The 18,209-nt window shown below is 44.2% G+C and overlaps 1 protein-coding gene and 2 non-coding genes across 3 annotated transcripts in view; 2 read left to right on the plus strand and 1 right to left on the minus strand.

Annotated features, from left to right (window-relative positions):
- Window positions 1–5,502, minus strand: part of LOC145362482 (uncharacterized) — a 64,694-nt gene extending 59,192 nt beyond the window's left edge. The window contains exon 1 of the mRNA XM_080218493.1: window positions 5,184–5,502. The gene's annotated coding sequence lies outside the window, so the exon portion shown is untranslated. The remainder of the gene's footprint in view (window positions 1–5,183) is intronic.
- Window positions 5,503–11,883: 6,381 nt separating this feature from the next.
- On the plus strand, window positions 11,884–11,956 carry trnav-cac (transfer RNA valine (anticodon CAC)). The gene has a single exon. It is a non-coding gene; the product is annotated as a tRNA-Val (tRNA).
- Window positions 11,957–12,955: 999 nt separating this feature from the next.
- Window positions 12,956–13,028, plus strand: trnaf-gaa (transfer RNA phenylalanine (anticodon GAA)). Its single transcript has one exon. It is a non-coding gene; the product is annotated as a tRNA-Phe (tRNA).
- Window positions 13,029–18,209: the final 5,181 nt, after the last annotated feature.

Consider the following 18,209-nt stretch of genomic DNA (forward strand, 5'->3'; position numbering starts at 1 on the left):
TAATAATGGATAAAAGTGTAATTATTAACTGAGACGTGGTAGAACGGGGATTTGAGGAAGATTTATATCCAGATAGGGAGAGCACATATCTAGAACTCGCTGCCTATGAGGATGGTGGAACAGAAGATGTTCAATCATTTCAAAATGAAATTGGGTGGGCACTTGAAGGAAATAAAACTTGCAGAGGAATGTTGATAGAGAGAAAGAAAAGGACTGATTGGTTCGTTCTGCAGAGAATCAATCTGCAGTCTATAAGGTGATGTGGAGATGTCGAAGGTGGACAGTGGTGGGCACACAACACCAGGTTCATCAGGTGAGTGGCCACTCCCCTGAAGGAGCAGTGCTCCGAAAGCTCATGCTATCAAATAAACCTGTTGGACTTTAACCTGGTATTGTGAGACTTCTTACTGTCCATAAGATGTACAGGTTAGGTTGATTAGCCAAACTCAATTGCCACTTAGTGTCCCAGGATGTGTGGGTTGGGGGATTAGCAGGATAAATCTGTCATACTGCAGGGAGAGAGTCTCTGAAGAATGCTCTGTTGGAGAGTCAGTGCAGACTTGATGGGCCGAAAGGCCTCCTTCTGCACTGTAGGGATTCCATGACTCGAGTTGCCCAATAGACTCCTGTGCTGCAATGAGTTTATGACTGGAAATATATAATATGGCTACAGTAATATATTACAGAACTAGAAATAATAAGAAATGGAAAGGGGGTGGGGGAAGGAAAGTGTTTTACTCACAAATGTTGGAGACAGGAGCAAGTTTTAGATTTTCTGAAGCTCAATCTTCACTCACACAAAGCCCGTGATTGGCTGGAGGACCAGAGTTCTTCCAGTCCTCCAACTCTCCCATCTAAGCTTGCTGGTCACGGAAGAGGTGGACACAGCCCCGCACATGCACAGGTTCCCCTCTCCCTTGGACATGCGCGCTCCTGGGCTGGGGGGGGGGGGGGGGGGGAGACCATCGAGCAGCTTCTCGCTCTGGCCAGAGCCGCCAGCCGCTTGTCTGGAAACCTTGGCTCGAGGAGGGGGAGGGGAACAGTGAGTGGGGGCGGGGCTCCCGAAGGGGGAGGGGAGCAGCGGGTGGGGGCGGGGCTCCTGGGTGGGGAAGGGGAACAGTGGGTGGGGGCGGGGCTCCCGGGAGGGGGAGGGGTGCAGTGGGTGGGGGCGGGGCTCCCGGGAGGGGGAGGGGTGCAGTGGGTGGGGGCGGGGCTCCCGGGAGGGGGAGGGGAGCAGCGGGTGGGGGGTGGGGATCCCGGGTAGGACACTGGAACAATGGGTGGGGGCGGGGCTCCCGGGAGGGGGAGGGGAGCAGCGGGTGGGGGGTGGGGATCCCGGGTAGGACACTGGAACAATGGGTGGGGGCGGGGCTCCCGGGAGGGGGAGGGGTGCAGTGGGTGGGGGTGGGGCTCCCGGGAGGGGGAGGGGAGCAGCGGGTGGGGGCGGGGCTCCTGGGTCCGCGCGCCTGCACACTGGAATCCGGAGATGTCACCGCAGAGCAGAGTGATTCCTACTGGCTGATTTAATTCGGGCTCCAATGTGATGTCACAATGCGGATGTTAGCCAATGAGCTTCAGGGTAAAGCTTCCTCTGTGCAACAAATGATCATAGAATCCCTTCAGTGCAGAAAGAGGCCCTTCGGCCCATCGAGTCTGCACTCACCACAATCCCACCCAGGCCCTACCCCTTTATCCCTACATATTTACCCGCTAATCCCTCTAACCTATGCATCTCAGGACTCGAAGGGGCAATTGTTAGCATGGCCAATCAACCTAACCTGCACATCTTTGGACTGTGGGAGGAAACAGGAGCACCCAAAGGAAACCCACGCAGACACAAGGAGACTGTGCAAACTCCACACGGACAGTGACCCAAGCCAGGAATCAAACCCAGATCCCTGGAGCTGTGAAGCAGCAGTGCTAACCACTGTGCTACCATGCAACCCATCTGGGGGGGAACATCTGGGAGGAAATCAATGTTTTCCACTTTCCATTTCTTTTCTCCTACTGGGGAAAATTGGGGACTTGCAGCAACTGAAGGGAAAGGAAGTGAATCCAGTCTATATATCCCACACATTTTTAGTCCAGTCATATAGATGTATATCTGTATGACAGCCTGTATGGAGATTTTCAGCTATGTGCCTCCAGGACAGGAAGCGTGGATCTGTCAATCAGCACCTTCAGGAGAACTGGGAGGGTGAATATTAGATACAGCAGAGTGAGAATGGAGGGAGAGTGTGTGGGATAGAGATTTACAACTTTTGGGGAATGAGAGGGGAAAGAATGTTCCATAGAAATTACAATTACCTGTTCTGAATTTCTATCCTGTACTGACACTGATTATTTCTGTAAATCCCTCTTACAGGATCTTATAAACTTCTATTGAGTCGTCTCTCATCCTCCTCCGCTTTAAAGAGAAAAGCCCCAGCTCCCTCAACCTTTCCTCATAAGACCTATCCCCCAAAGCAGGCAGCTTCCTGGTAAATCTCCTCTGCACTCTCTCCAATGTTTCCACATCCTTCTTATAGTGAGGTGACCAGAATTGAACACAATATTCCAAATGTGGTCTTACCAAGGTCCTGTATAGTTGCAGCATAACCCCACTGCTCTTAAACTCAAACCCCCGTTAATAAACGCTAACAAACTATAAGCCTTCTTCACAGCTCTATCCACTTGAGTGGCAACCTTCAGAGATCTGTGGATATGAACCCCAAGATCTCTTTGTTCCTCCATATTTCTCAGAACCCTGCTGTTGACTCTGTAATCCACATTCAAGTTTGTCCGACCAAAATGAATCACTTCGCACCTCAGCCCAGCTCTGCATCCTATCAATGTCTCTTTGCAGCCTATAAGAGCCCTCCACCTCATCCACTACTCCACCAATCATGGTATCATCAGCAAATTTACTAACCCCCCCTTTAGCCCCCTCTTCCAACTCATCGATAAAAGTCACAAATAGCAGAGGACCCAGCAGTGATCCCTGTGGTACAGAGCTGGTAACTGGCCTCCAGCCTGAAAATTTTCCCTCCACCACCACCCTCTGTCTTCTATGAGATAGCCAGTTACTTATCCAACTGGCAAATTTCCTTCTATCCCACACCTCCCTATTTTCTTCATGAGCCTACCATGGGGAACCTTATCAAATGCTGTACTAAAATCCATGTATACAACATCAAATGCTCTACCTTCATCCACACACTTAGTTACCTCCTCAAAGAATTCAATCAAATTTGTGAGGCAAGACTTAGCCCTCATGAATCCATGCTGACCATCCCAGATTAAGCTCCATCTTTCCAAGTGGTCATAAATGCTATCCCTCAGGACCTTTTCCATTAACTTACCGACCACTGAAGTAAGACTAACTGGCCTATAATTACAAGAAGAATTTTTTTTTTTTTACTCGGTTTTGAACCGAGGACTTACTGTGTGGGAAGCGAACATGATAACCACTATAGTACAGAAATAGCTGACACTGTGCACGGATGTTAGGGAACTTGAGGAAATAAATAGTGATGTCTTGAGGAGTGTACATATAACAAAGAAGGAGGTGCTGGATGGCTTAAAGCACATCAAGATAGATAAATCCCCTGGACGTGATGAAGAGTATCCCAGGACATTGTGGGAGGCTAGGGAGGAAATTGTGGGTCCCCTAGCAATGATATTTGGATCATCGATAATCATAGACGAGGTGCCTGAAGATTGGAGGGTGGCAAATGTTGTGCCTTTGTTTAAAAAGGGCTGCAGGGAAAAGCCTGGGAACTACAGGCCGGTGAGCCTTTCATCTGTAGTGGGTAAGCTGTTAGAAGATATTTTGAGACAGGATCAACAGGCATTTAAAAACACAGGGACTGATTAGGGACAGTCAGCGTGGCTTTGTGAGTGTCTCACAGATTTGATTGAGTTTTTTGAAGGGGTAACCAAGAAAGTTGATGAGGGGAATGCAGTTGATGTTGTCAACCTGGACTTTAGCAAGCCAAAAGAGAAAATTCTGGAAAATCTCAGCAGATCTGGCAGCATCTGTACAGATTAAAAGGACTTTAGCAAGGCATTTGACAAGGTACCGCATGGGAGGTTGTTGCACAAGGTTAAATCTTACAGGATCCACGATAAGGTAGCTAAATGGATACAAAATTGGCTTGATGACAGAAGCCAGAGAGTGGATGTTGTTTCTCAGATTGGAACTCTGTGACCAGCAGTGTGCCTCAGGGATCAGTGTTGGGTCCACTGTTATTTGTCATTTATATTAATTATTTGGATGAGAATATAGGAGGCATGGTTAGTAAGTTTGCAGATGACACCAAGATTGCTGGCATAGTGGACAGTGAAGAAGGTTATCTAGGATTGCAATGAGATCTTGATCAATTGGGCCAATGGGCTGACGAATGGCGTGAGTTAGCCTTGATAAATTGGGGAGAGTTACTTAAAGAGATGACAGTGGATAGGTGGCACAGGGAGCAATCCTGTGATTACAACCGAAGAGGTCCTGCTTTTTAACTTTCTATCTAACTCCCTTAACTGCTGTTGTAGGACCTCGTCCTACCTTTGTACCAATATGTACCATGACCACTGGCTGTTCACCCTCTCATTTCAGAATGCTTTCTGCCCTTTTAGAGACTTCCTGGACCCTGACATCAGGGAGGCAACACAACATCCTGGAGTCTCTTTCATATCCACAGAAGCACCTACCTGCACCCCTAAGTATAGAGCCCCTTGTAATTATTGTTCTAGTGGTCTTTGTATCTCCCTGCCTAACAACAAAGCCAGCCGTGGTGCCAGGTCTCTGGCTGCTCTATTTATCCCCTGATAAGCTATACCCCCTCCCAATAGTATCCAAACAGTATATTTGTTAGAGAAGGAGATGACCACAGGGGATTCCTGTACTGACTGCCTGCCCCTTCTAGCAGTCACGCATCTATCTGTCTGCACCATGAGTGTGACCATGTCTCTAAAGCTCCTAACTGTGACACTTTCCACCACCTTCATGCTCCGAAATGCATCCAACTGCTGCTCCAACCTATCCATGCGGTCTGTAAGGAGCTGCAATTGGGTGCACTTCCTGTAGACGTAGTCATCTATGACGCTGGAAGCATCACAGATCTCCCACATCTCACAAGTGCAGCACTTAACCCCACTGACTGACATTTCGAGTACCGATTATTTAAGAAAATTTATAAAACTCTTACCTTCACTTTTACCTTGTTGCAGTGTCTTTCTTTTAAGATAAATCGGGGTTGTTTTCCTTGGAGCAAAGTAGATCGATAGAGGTGTACAAAGGTACATGGAGGTGTTGAAGTTTACATGCTCTGTTTACACATGTACAAGCTTTAAGGGTCATCCAGTCTCGAAACGTTGGTTCTATTCTCTCTGACGTGGAGATGGCGGTGTTGGACTGGGGTAAACACAGTAAGAAGTCTCACTGCACCAGATTAAAGTCCAATGGGTTTATTTGGTAGCAAAATCCACTAGCTTTCTGTGCGCTGCTTCTTCATCAGGTGAGTGGGAGTTCTGTTCACAAACAAGGCATAGAAAGACACAAACTCAATTTACAAAATAATGATTGGAATGCAAATTTTTTACAGGTAATCAAGTCTTAAAGGTACAGACAATGTGAGTGGAGAGAGCATTCTATTCTCTCCACAGATGCTGTCAGATCCGCTGAGATTTTCCAGCATTTTCTGTTTCCATTTCCCTTTATTTTTCCTTCTCTGTCACCGCTCTGCCTCATCAATGAGACATTGGGACTCAGAGGGTTGATGCAGTTTGATGGACAAGTTGTCTCCATTCTGAACAATGGGGAACAAGCTCCTCCCACTCAATGACATCATTGCCCTCTACAAACATGGCGACCGCGCGTGCGCACCGTTGCATATCGCCCCAATAAAGATGGCGAACGTTAACCCGGCGCGAACCTGAGGAACTGCGGCCCTGCTCGGAACAAACTTGGTCCGAGAAGACCTCTTCCGCGATTTGCTACTTACACAACATGCTTACGCAGCGTTTTCACCCACCTGGGCGATCCATTGCTCTCTCCGTGCCGCCAATCACCTCTAACAGATTTCCCAGCCCAAAACAAAACCTGCTTTCCATCGCCATTACTCACATTGCGCATGCTCCAGTCAAAGCTATCCCCGCCCCTCGTTCACTTCTATTGGTTGGAGGATCGAGCACTCCCGGTCGGTTTTCCAGTACTACTCCCTCTTCCCATTGGTCCAGGCCGCCGTCAATCGGGCGGGCATTGTGATGATGGCTTGCTACTTGTCCAATAGTAACAGAGTCTCAGTGTAACAATGACACACACACACACAGGCTCCAGTCCAATCAGAGTGGAGATGGAGCACAGAGAAAACCCAGCAAAACACTGACTGACTCTGAGTGTAACATAAACAGTGTTTGTTCACATAATAAGAGTCACATTGCAGTATGTTAGTGAACACAGCATTAGATCCAATGTAATGATAATACAGTCAGTATCCAGTGCACCATAACCAAAGATTAGGTTCCATTTGGTAGTGTGAGTGAGTCATGGTCTATTGATATAATGTATTTAAATTCCAGTGTGTGTTACTCTGCCACTGTCAGTATCAGACAATAACCTGTCTGTTATTCCAATTCTGCTGTATTTTACAACGTCGATGGTAGTCGTGACGTAGAGTTGCCGGCGTTGGACTGGGGTAAACACAGTAAGTCTCACAACACGATGTTTAAGTTCAACCAGTTTATTTGATAGTAAAGCTACTATCAAAGTAGACATCTCAGAACACCAGGTTTAAGTAGAACTTAAACCTGGTGTTCTGAGATGTCTTACTGTATTTTACAACTGCAGCTCCTGGGGCTGACTGGAGTCTGGTATAATAATAATCACAAAGGTCGGTTTCAGTGTCTCTGAGGTCATTTGAACTGCAGGTAATCTGACCTTAAGGGAGACAAGAGGCCCATCAAACATCCGATTACAATAGGAGGACAAGATGTAAGGAGCAATGATATTTTAAAGTGTCTGTGTTATGGTGAGTGTCACTGGGAAGTGAGTGATCATGTAGAAGTGGAAACATCATTGCAGAGACACATGTGACTGACTCAGCCTGACTGAAAGCTGTTATATTCGTGGCGAGAATAATGAGATCATGAGGATCTCCTGAGATTTCTGATATCTGAGGTGTATATGTTAGAGGAACTGAAAATAACCAGTTCCTTCTCATGGTTATCTGCAGTTCTCAAGTTACACAGACACATAGGAAACAGATCTGACAGCTCATCAAACCCAATGGTTTAATCTTCTGTCAGATACATTGTGACTGAAAAGATCAAATATTAAAACCTTAGGGGAGAAACATTCAAAATGTCAAAAAGATGAGTGAGCTATCTAATTAATCCAATTCACCATAGCTCCGTCAATATTTATCCAATTTTCTTTTAAAGTTACTATTGAACTTGCTTATAGCACCTGTCAGTTTGTGCATTCCAGATCATATTGTGCAAAAAAATCTCATTATCACCCCCTTCAATTCTGTTGTCAATTATATTAAATCTCTGTGTCCTCTGCTTAAGGCCTAGATTGTCATAACTGAGAGAGGTTTAGGGCAGAGATTACTGATACAAGGCCCAGATTTTAATAACTGAGAGAGGTTTAGGGCAGAGATTACTGATACAAGGCCCAGATTTTAATACATGAGAGAGGTTTAGGGCAGAGATTACTGACACAAGGCCCAGATTGTCATAACTGAGAGAGGTTTAGGGCAGAGATTATTGATACCAGGCCCAGATTTTAATAACTGAGAGAGATTTAGGGCAGAGATTACTGACACAAGGCCCAGATTGTCATAACTGAGAGAGGTTTAGGGCAGAAATTATTGATACCAGGCCCAGATTTTAATAACTGAGAGAGATTTAGGGCAGAGATTACTGACACAAGGCCCAGAGTGTAATAACTGAGAGAGGATTAGGGCAGAGATTATTGATACAAGGCCCAGATTGTAATAACTGAGGGAGGTTCAGGGCAGAGATTACAGATACAAGGCCCAGATTGTAATAACTGAGAGAGGTTTAGGGCAGAGATTACTGATACAAGGCCCAGATTGTAATATCTGAGAGAGGTTTAGGGCAGAGATTACTGATTCAAGGCCCAGATTGTAATAACTGAGAGAGGTTTCGGGCAGAGATTACTGATTCAAGGCCCAGATTGTAATAACTGAGAGGTGTCTCCTTCACCACATCAGGGTGTGGTGTGAGTTTACATCTCTCGGTTATATTGGGAGTCAGTGGCAATGTCCAATTTCAGGATAAATGACTTTTCACCTCGGACTGCAGCATTGTTTTAATGTAGACCTGGATAATGACCATCATTGAGATTTACCTGAACATGTCAACAAATATCCCATTGATTTCTGAATAAGTACCCCAACATTTGCAAAGTCTCTGTTCCCCATTTGTGTGTAAAATCCCTACAGTACAGGGGAGGCCATTAGGTCCATCAAGTCTGCACTAACCACAATCCCATCCATGCCCTGTCCCCGTATCCCACACATTTACCCTGCAACTCCCCTGTCACTAAAGCATGACCAATCAACCTATCCCACACATCTTTAAACAGTGGGAGGAAACTGGAGCACCCAGAGGAAACCCATGCAGGCATGGGGAGAACATGCAAACTCCACACAGTCAGACGAGGCCAGAATTGAACCAAGTCCCTTTGAGGCAGCAGTGCGAACCAGTGTGCCACAGTGGTGCCAGTATCTGGTGGTTGTTCACAGTTGGCGATGGGACAATGTTAAATGGACAGTTTAGTCGGATTGGATAACCATTTGGATTTACAACAGTGTTGCCAGGGCTGGGGAATTGCGGTGATGAGGAATGATTGGATTGCCAAGGTTTGTTTCCCCAGAGCAGAGGAGGCTGAGGGGGATTGAACTGAAGTGTCCAAAATTATGAGGGAGCCAAGACAGGGTGGATAGAAAAGGCCTGTTTCCCCTGAGCAGAGAGAAGTCACTCATTGTGGGTGGGTGGGAATGGCAGGGTGGGAGAGGGGTTAATGGCGGCTGCACAGATATAAAGTGATTGGTGGAAGGATTAGAGGGGGCATTAGGAAGAAGGTTCTCATTCAAGTGATGGTGGGTGTTTGGAATTCACTGCCGAAACTGATAAAGAACAAAGAACAAAACCAGCCCGGGAAACAGGCCCTTCGGCCCAACGAGCCCGCGCCGCCATCTCAACACCACCAGTCCCCCCTCTACACCCACAACACTTGTCGAATGTTTTATGGCCATCCAGATTGAGGGAAACTGATTTAGGGACAATTTATTACTGCCAATCGGCCTAACAGCACATCTTTGGGGTGTGGGAGGAAACCGGAGCACCCGGAGAAATCCCACACAAGCACAGGGAGAATGCGCAAACTCTCACAGACACCGGCCCAAATCCATGTGTCTGCACAGCAATCAGTGATAGTCACTGAGCTGTCGTCTTGCCCAGTATCTGGTCCAGTTTAGACACACACTAACGACATGAAGCACTAGGCCAATCTCGATAACCAAGAGCAGCCCCAGTACGACCCATCGCGTGTATGCCCCTCGTTGGACACGAGGTGGGCCGACTTAAAACCTGTGAATGAAAAGGGAAAAAAAAATTATTGTACCAGATCCATTTACCCTACTAGGGGCGCCCCAATGCTAATGACCCTGATATAAAACAATCTCCTATATCCACCCATCTCCAACCCACCTCTGTTGCGTTGCCAGGGGAGACGGCGTCCCGCGCGCTGCACTCTGGGGGAATTCCCCTCCTGCACATGCGCCCAGACAATTACATTTTAATCTTTTAATATTTTGAATCTTGATGATTATTATTCACATCCTCACCCGTCAGACTTTCGGTTCCTTCTCCATTCGGGAACAAAGTTTTTGTTTTTTATTCCGTCTGTTTTTCAATCACACCCGCGCGTTGCGCTCTGGGAAAACACCACAGCACATGCGCGGTTCCGCCACCTGCCTCTTTATGAAAATATGTATTTTATTTAATTTTAATTCCGCTCCGGGCGGGATTTCCGGGTGGGAATTTCTCTCACTTTCTACATTTCTGAACCGTCGCTTTTTCCTCGACGGGGGGAGGGGCTGATGGTGACGTCACTGCAATATGGCGGCTGGCTCCGCCTCTCTACAGGACCCGGATGTTCCGCCAACGAGCGGCGGCAGGGCCGGAGTGGGCAAGAGGTGACGCTGGGCGGAGCAGCATCCGGGCGTGTTACAACGTCACCCGGTGGTCAGGAAGGGAAATAGCAGCAGCGCAGTCTCTGCCCAAAGGCTTCCCCAGTTCAGCTGCTCAGAGACACTGGGAACCTTTTCAACTGGAAACTTCAGCTTCTCACATTCACCCCCCTGTGTTCAGTCATTGTTTATTAGACAAGCTCTGTAGTGAAATCAGAAACAATTTGTTCACATGAAAAGGGATGGGAATCTGAGCCATTCTGCTCAAAAGGCTCTGCTCGCCTTGAAATTTCAACTGAAATGTTCAAGATGAGAATTGTGTCGATGCAAGTCATGTTGTATGTGGAACACTCATGATGCCACAATAAGATCAGTGCAGACACCTCACAGGGTTGTGTGACTGGAGGAGATGTCAGAGATGCCCGTTCATAAGAGAAAGGGAATAACCAACACACTACAGCAGTTCTGCGGGATCAACGGAACTAAAGAGACTTGTACAGAATTGTAAACAGTGCGGTCATGCTGCAGTTCTGGAACAGGTTTTCAGAAACAGAATTTGATTATTGGTCACAAACTGGTTTATAATATATTTAACGGTTAAGGTCTCAGTCTCTGTGGTGCAATTGGTCAGCGCGTTCGGCTATTAACTGAAAAGTTGGTGGTTCGAGACAACCCAGGGATGGTATTTTACTATTTCCTCACCATCAGCGTTCACGGTTAAACAGTTGCCTGTTGGCAATGGGTCCGTGGGTGCTAATAAATAATAGCTGTCAATTGTTCCCGGCTGTACTGTTATTTGGTATTACCAACATTATTTAATGACGATTGACTTCAAACATATTACATATAACATTTTAAATATATATATATATATATGTACACCATTACATGTATACATATAACAATTGAAAAATGAACTTGTGGCTGAGCATTTGTTCCAATTCCATATTCCTGCTTCCATTCATTCCTGGATAGATCATAAATCTGTCTAACCCAAACTGAAATGTGTTCAATGATGGAGCATCGGAACCCTCTGGAGTAGAGAATTCCCAAGATTCATCAGTCTTTGAGTGAAGCAATTTCTCCTCATCTCAGTCCTAAATCATCAGCGCCTTATCCTGAGATTGTGTCCCCGTGTAGAAATAAAACAAAAGGCAGGTGGCGCATGGATAAATTAATATTTTAACATTAGCCAGTTTCCCTGGTGGTCTAGTGGTTTGGATTCGGCGCTTTCACCGCCGCGACCCGCGTTCGATTACGGGTCAGGGAATGTAGATTTACTGCTGTACAACAATCCTGTGTTACTTCCCGGTCTGCACTAGTTCTATCAGTATCAGGGAGATTTCCTCTTCCGTATCTGAATTGGAAATGTCATATTTAAAGAACAAAGGAAAAAAGAGAGCGACAGGCTACAAAGCGCTGATGATAGAAAATGCGGATGATCATTGGAAGAAAGATGAAAATGATGCATTAATAAATGGGTAGAAATCATTGCTCCCTTAGATATTTGCGAGACGAGTACTTTTAAATGTTGATGTTGGGGATAAGTTGTACAATCAGATTGAAAGTAACGGTTATCTTCCCGAATTCAGTGACATGGGCTCTCAGTCTCACCATCGGAACCTGCAGCAACACAGCGCAGTTGAATATTGCATACAGGCAGATTTGCTCTAACCTGCTTCAAGCTGTTTCTGTAGTGTAGTGGTTATCACGTTCATCTCACACGCGAAAGGTCCCCCGTTCGAAACCGGGCAGAAACATTCATTAAGCTTTCTCATGGTGGGTAAGGGAGAATTTCTTGATTTCAGTTTGTTGCTCAACATTATCCGAAACTCGATGTAAAAGACATGTTATCATTGTTCTGACTTCACCCTCAAATGTTTTCTGTGAAATAATATGCACTTATTTTTGACGCACTGACATGAAAGTTCGATTTTGACACCGAGCATTTATTCCCATCCCGTTCAGTCTAAAACAGAATTGAATGGGTTTATAGGTGCAGACTAATATGGTTAATCACCATCTGAAATATCTGATAGTAGTGTGTGCTCAAACAGACAGATACAAGCGATACTGTAAGTGAACTAGACGAAATGGCGCACATTTCACAGAAGAATATTTTTAAATCGCCTCTCATCACTAAAAACAGGAAAAGGCATTGGGACAGACGAGGGAAACGAGACTCAGTGCGGATCGACTGCACTTTCCTGTAAAAGTTCGGAATTTATGCGCCTGAATTTTTCACGCCCATTATAAAAAAGGCTCAAGGGTCACTCACAGATAATTCTTGATTTTCCTCCATTTAAATGTATTTGACTTTGTTTAAAAGCTGACGATAGTCAATCTCAAAATTGTAATCTGTATTACCCGGTGACTCGATTGGTTCTGTTGGTCAGTTATACTTTCAATTCGGTGATGTTCAAGTTCAGAGATATTCAATTCATAAGGAAGACATATGTGTTAAATAATACATTGATACTAAATATTGAAAGGATTAGTGAGTAACATTGTACAATGAACTTTGATAAATTGTCATCTGGACTCGAAACGTCCGCCCTTTTCACTCATTACAGGGGCTGTCAGACATTGGGAGATTTTGGAGCATTTCCTCTTTTCCCATCCGCAGTAATTTGCTTTTATCACTGAGGACATTTGGCTGAGATTATTCGAAGAAAGATGAAAATGATGCATTAACGAGTGGGCAGAAATCATTGTTCTCTTAGATATTTGGGAGACGGAAGCTTTTAGCACACCGGACAGCCGAAATAGCTCAGTTGGGAGAGCGTTAGACTGAAGATCTAAAGGTCCCTGGTTCAATCCCGGGTTTCGGCAGGATTCCCTTGCTGGTTTTCTGTGCTATCGACTAATTGGCGCTGCATTTTGTCTCGCACTGTCTTCAAACCTCATTTCACACAAGCTGTAACAGACCAAACACCCATCGCAATTTCCATCCTGCCAGATGTTGTTATATTTCCTCCTTGTTGGATTTCACTTCTTTAAAAGAACTTCCCCTATTTCTAACCATTCCCAATGTTAAAGAAAGGTGATGGAGGTGAAGGTTTATCTTTGTTTCCTGATGCACACTTGCCATGTAACATCCTGAGTTTTTCCAACCTCATTGCATTTCAGCGCAGATGTCAGGTCCGCTTTTACATGGCAGTGAAAATATATTCAGCAAAATCCCAGTAGTTACTATACTACACCAAGCCGCTTTGAGATTATACCGTTCATTCTGCCAGTTATTACAGCACAGAATTAATTCTCGGCTAATGCCACAATATTTCATATCTCTGTTGTGACTCCACTAGACCCTCTCTCTCCTGATACTGCACCAGAACACGCATTACACACGGCTCCATCTCTGTTATTACATTGCAACTTGCCACGTATGATGAAAGATTGACAATATCTCACTCACTGCTGCACCAGTCCACCTCCCTGTTCAGACCGAATAATATCCTGACTCTAATTATTGTCCTATTTCATGTTTCAATTATTGCTGTACTTGTCCCTGTCGAAGCTTATATCAATCTAAGACCTTAAACAGAAATTACTGCAGCAGGCGAGACAGTCAATGAAGGAGTAAGATACGGCAACTAAAACGAGCGCTTCACAACATCTGCAATAGCAAAGGAGATCCACGAGATGGCAGTGAAGCAGTGATTTTTGGCACGAACACGAAACAGAGAACGTCTCAGTTATTGCTGCAATAGACTTAGCCTTTGTCTACCCTGAACTGGACACAGATTATATGATACAAAATCACATTTCTGTTTGTATGACAGTAATTCTCAGTTGATTCTGTACTCAGCAAAATCCCGCTTGTTATTATCTTGCACCAAGTCTCAGTTGAAGTTACACAGGGTATTCTGGCAGTTGTGACAGCGCAGAATTAATTCTTGGCTGATGTTATGACACTCCATGTCTCTGTAGCTACTTCACTAAAACATTTCTCTCCTGATACTGTGCCAGAACATGTTATTGATTGCATTACACGAGGCTCTATGTCAGTTATTACATTGCTGGAACCTGCCACGTATAAAGAAACCTCGCCAATATCTCAATCACTGCTGCACAAATTCACCTCTCTGTTTATAACGAATAATTTCCTGTCTTTAATTATTGCTCCATTTCATCATTCATTTATTGCTGAACTTACCCCCGTCAAATCTGACATCAATCTAACGGCTTGGTCTGAATTTTTTCTTAGTTTATATTATACAATGTTCAGCACCAGGCAAAATTATACTAGGCGCGGTGTCAGTTTTATTGTGTTAGACGTTCTGTCCTTTATTACTGCGCTAAAGCATACCATAGTTCATTTTACACATTATCCTCTCTCAGTTATTACTTTATTCTGCATTGTCTCACGTTTTGGTCCAGCGGGCCAAATCTTTGTTGAATCAGACTAGATCATGTCCCTACATTCTGACAGTTTGAAATATTCTCTCTTTAATTAGCGCACTCAAAGCCTTCTGATTTTGAACACTAATAAAAGTGTTCAAAAGATTGGCAAGGAGATAGAGAGAGAGAGAGAGAGGAAGAGGGACCGGGAGAGTTAGGAAACAAGGAAAACGGGGTGCTAACAGATAAAAGCTGAAGAACAAAACATAAATAGAACATGGAGAGAAAATGATCAAACAAGGAAAGGTAACAGCTATCATTCCCTCCCTTCACAGAACCCGGGGGAGTCAGTGACTGATCCACTGACCATCCTGTTATGTCCGGGAATGGAAACTCTGAATAGATCACATCAGACTCATTTGTAAATGTCACCGCAATGTGACCTGCCTGACTCTGCCCTGACTCTGTGGACATATATAGGCCGCATTGACAGATGTTCTCACCAGATTGTGGTCTCTGGATTTATTTTCTGCTCAGAAGTGAGATGTGCGGTTTGGAACCGGCAGCAGAGAAACGGGAAGTTGTGTTACCTGAGAATGAAACAACCGGGGCCAGTTTGATGTTATCACCGTGAACAGTCTTCCTGCCTGTGAGGGTGAACTCACTCTGAAAGCATCAAGAACAGTCACACAGATTGCTGCCGGTCTCAGCATTACATTCACCTCCATTCCCATTTTAATGATTCAAGAAAATGATCAGATTTGGGGTTTACGCATACTAATTGAAGGGAAAATGGACTGAAGATTATCACTAAGAGAAAAGAGGGAAAATTAAAACTTTTTTTTTACCTCCGAGGAGTTCTAATAGAGTAACTTTAAGTGTTTTATTTATTGTGTGAGAGAAATCGAGGAGAGAGATTAAGTGAGTGAACTGGTGTGTTTCCAGCATTGATTTTTTTTCTGATAAGATTTTGTGCTTCATCTTTTCAGTCACAAGCTGTCTTAAGCAAAAAAAATGAACATTTTTCTTGAACTAGTAGCCAGATCGGCTCCTATGTACCAATATACGGAGTTAATGGAGACTGACTGACAGAGTGAAGAGATTTTGTCTGATTTACGTACAATCTGACACAGAGAAAGAGAAAAAAAAGTTCAGTGAGTCATTTGAAAGATGCATTGCCTTGGCAGCGGAATGGCCAGCTGTACATCACATTCAAGAGCGTCCAGGACAATTCATTAACTTCAGATATTAACTGAGGCATAGATTGTGTAAGTGAATACTGAATAAGCTACCATAAGATGCTTAGACGTAATTGCAATTATTTACACAATGGTTAGCACGGACACCTCACAGAGTTAAGGAGACAGGTTCCATTTCAGCCTTGGGTAACTGTCTGTGTAGAGTTTACACATTCACTCCATGTGTGCGTAGGTTTCATCCACGTTTCCCGCTTTATTCTTACTTTCCAAAGATATGAATGTTCGTTGGACTGGCCATGCTGAATTGTCCCCTCAGTGTCTATTTGCACTGCAACACGGCACATGTTTATTATGCTGCTCAATCTCTTTTGAACAAGAGGATGTTACAAGATTCATCCCAAGATTTAAACAAAATATTGCACACCGTACAAGAACAATTAGTTATGATAAGCAATACCTAATCGTTCTTAACAAGATAAACTTCTTTCATCCACACAATCATATTGCACTTTTCATTTAATATCTATCTATTCTTCTCACTCGCTCTTTGTTCGATTCAATCTATTAGACACATTTTATAGAAAAGTAATTAGTGAGATAGTGTTTGCTTTATTAGTGACAAACAGGTGTGTTCCGTAGTGCATGACGTAGAGCCCAGCACAATAATATCTGAGATGGAGCCTAATGTAACGTAAGTGGACTCTTGACTAAGTATTAACAGTTCAGAGCCGATGATTTGTACCATTTATCATGGCATGTCCTCATGTATTAATGAATGAAGCGGCATGTAATGTATTGTAAACAGATACAAGGTCTATTGCAATAATAATTCAAATGAGTCAAATGCAGTATATAAAGAGACATGGCCTACTGCATTACTGTACAAGACTGCACCAAATGTGTGATTGTAGTGAACACTGCCATGAACAGTCATAAATGAGATAGGGTTAATTGTAGCCCGATAGAAGCAAAGCACAGTGCATTAATAAATGAAATTAAGCTTCAGATTGAATTATCTACACAGATACAGTACTGGAAGCAAAATAAAAGGAGACATGGCCTAGTATAGTCATAACTGAGACAAATCCTATGCATAGAAATAAGCGTTACATGGTTATTACATGTAATCACTGAAGAAGGCACAGCGTGATAAATCTGAACTCAATGTTTAGCGAAATATACGCGTAGACATGGTCCTACTCTGGAAAGAAAAATAAAATTGTCAGTTGTATGTCCAACGGAATCGTAGATTAATTCAATAATAACGATAGATGATCTAATGTTATGAATTCGACACAGACAGAGAGAGAGAGGGAGATAATTGGACAAGTACACTAAGACGGTTCCACTCTTGATGAATGATCTGCTGAGTGTTTCTGGATTTATTTTTTTTCCAGATCCCATGAATCCACAGTATTTTGTTTTTGAGTATCATAGAACATTACAGCGCAGAAAAGGCTCTTTGGCCCACGATGTTGCGCCGACCAATTAAAAAAGCAATGACCCTCTAACCTAAACCCTTTCCATCCATAAACCTGTCCACGGATCTCTTAAACGCCCCCAAACTAGGCGCATCTACAACTGCAGCAGGCAGGGCATTCCAATCCCTCACCACCCTCTGGGTAAAGAACCTACCTCTGACATCCGTCCTATAACTACCACCCCTTAATTTAAAGCTATGCCCCCTCGTGCTAGCTTTCTCCATCCGAGGAAAAAGGCTATTACTGTCCACCCTATCTAAACCTCTAATCATCTTGTATGTTTCGATAAGTTCCCCTCTTAGCCGCCTTCTTTCTAACGAAAACAACCTTAAATCCCTCAGTCTCTCCTCATAGGACCTTCCCTCCATACCAGGCAACATCCTGGTAAACCTCCTCTGCACCCTCTCCAATGCCTCCACATCCTGCCTATAATGTGGGGACCAGAACTGCACACAATACTCCAAGTGCGGACGCACCAGAGTTTTGTACAGTTGCAACATGACGCTGCGACTCCTAAATTCAATCCCCCTACCAATAAACGCCAAGACACCATATGCCTTCCTAACAACCTTATCTACTTGATTCCCAACTTTCAGGGATCTATGTACACATACACCTAGATCCCTCTGTTCATCAACACTATTCAGAGTCCTCCCGTTAGCCCTATACTCAACACATCTGTTATTCCTACCAAAGTGAATTACCTCACACTTTTCCGCATTAAACTCCTTCTGCCACCTCTCGGCCCAGCTCTGCAACTTGCCCAACAAGATATTTGAACAGATTATTAAAAGAATGGTCGATAAAGGGACAGTTTTATGGATTGATTTGGGAGAGGAAATTGAGAAAAGGAGAATTAAGGAGGGGATGTCAGAGCTTAGGGCCTAGGAAGATGAACACATCCCAAACTGGAAAAATAATTTTGAAGATAACAATACAAATTGCAGGAAATATATATTTTTGCATTCCATTCAAACATAACGTAAGAC

Source organism: Carcharhinus amblyrhynchos, unplaced genomic scaffold (assembly GCF_965287045.1).
Source record: "Carcharhinus amblyrhynchos unplaced genomic scaffold, sCarAmb.v2.hapA scaffold_38, whole genome shotgun sequence".
Taxonomy (NCBI): Eukaryota; Metazoa; Chordata; class Chondrichthyes; order Carcharhiniformes; family Carcharhinidae; genus Carcharhinus; species Carcharhinus amblyrhynchos.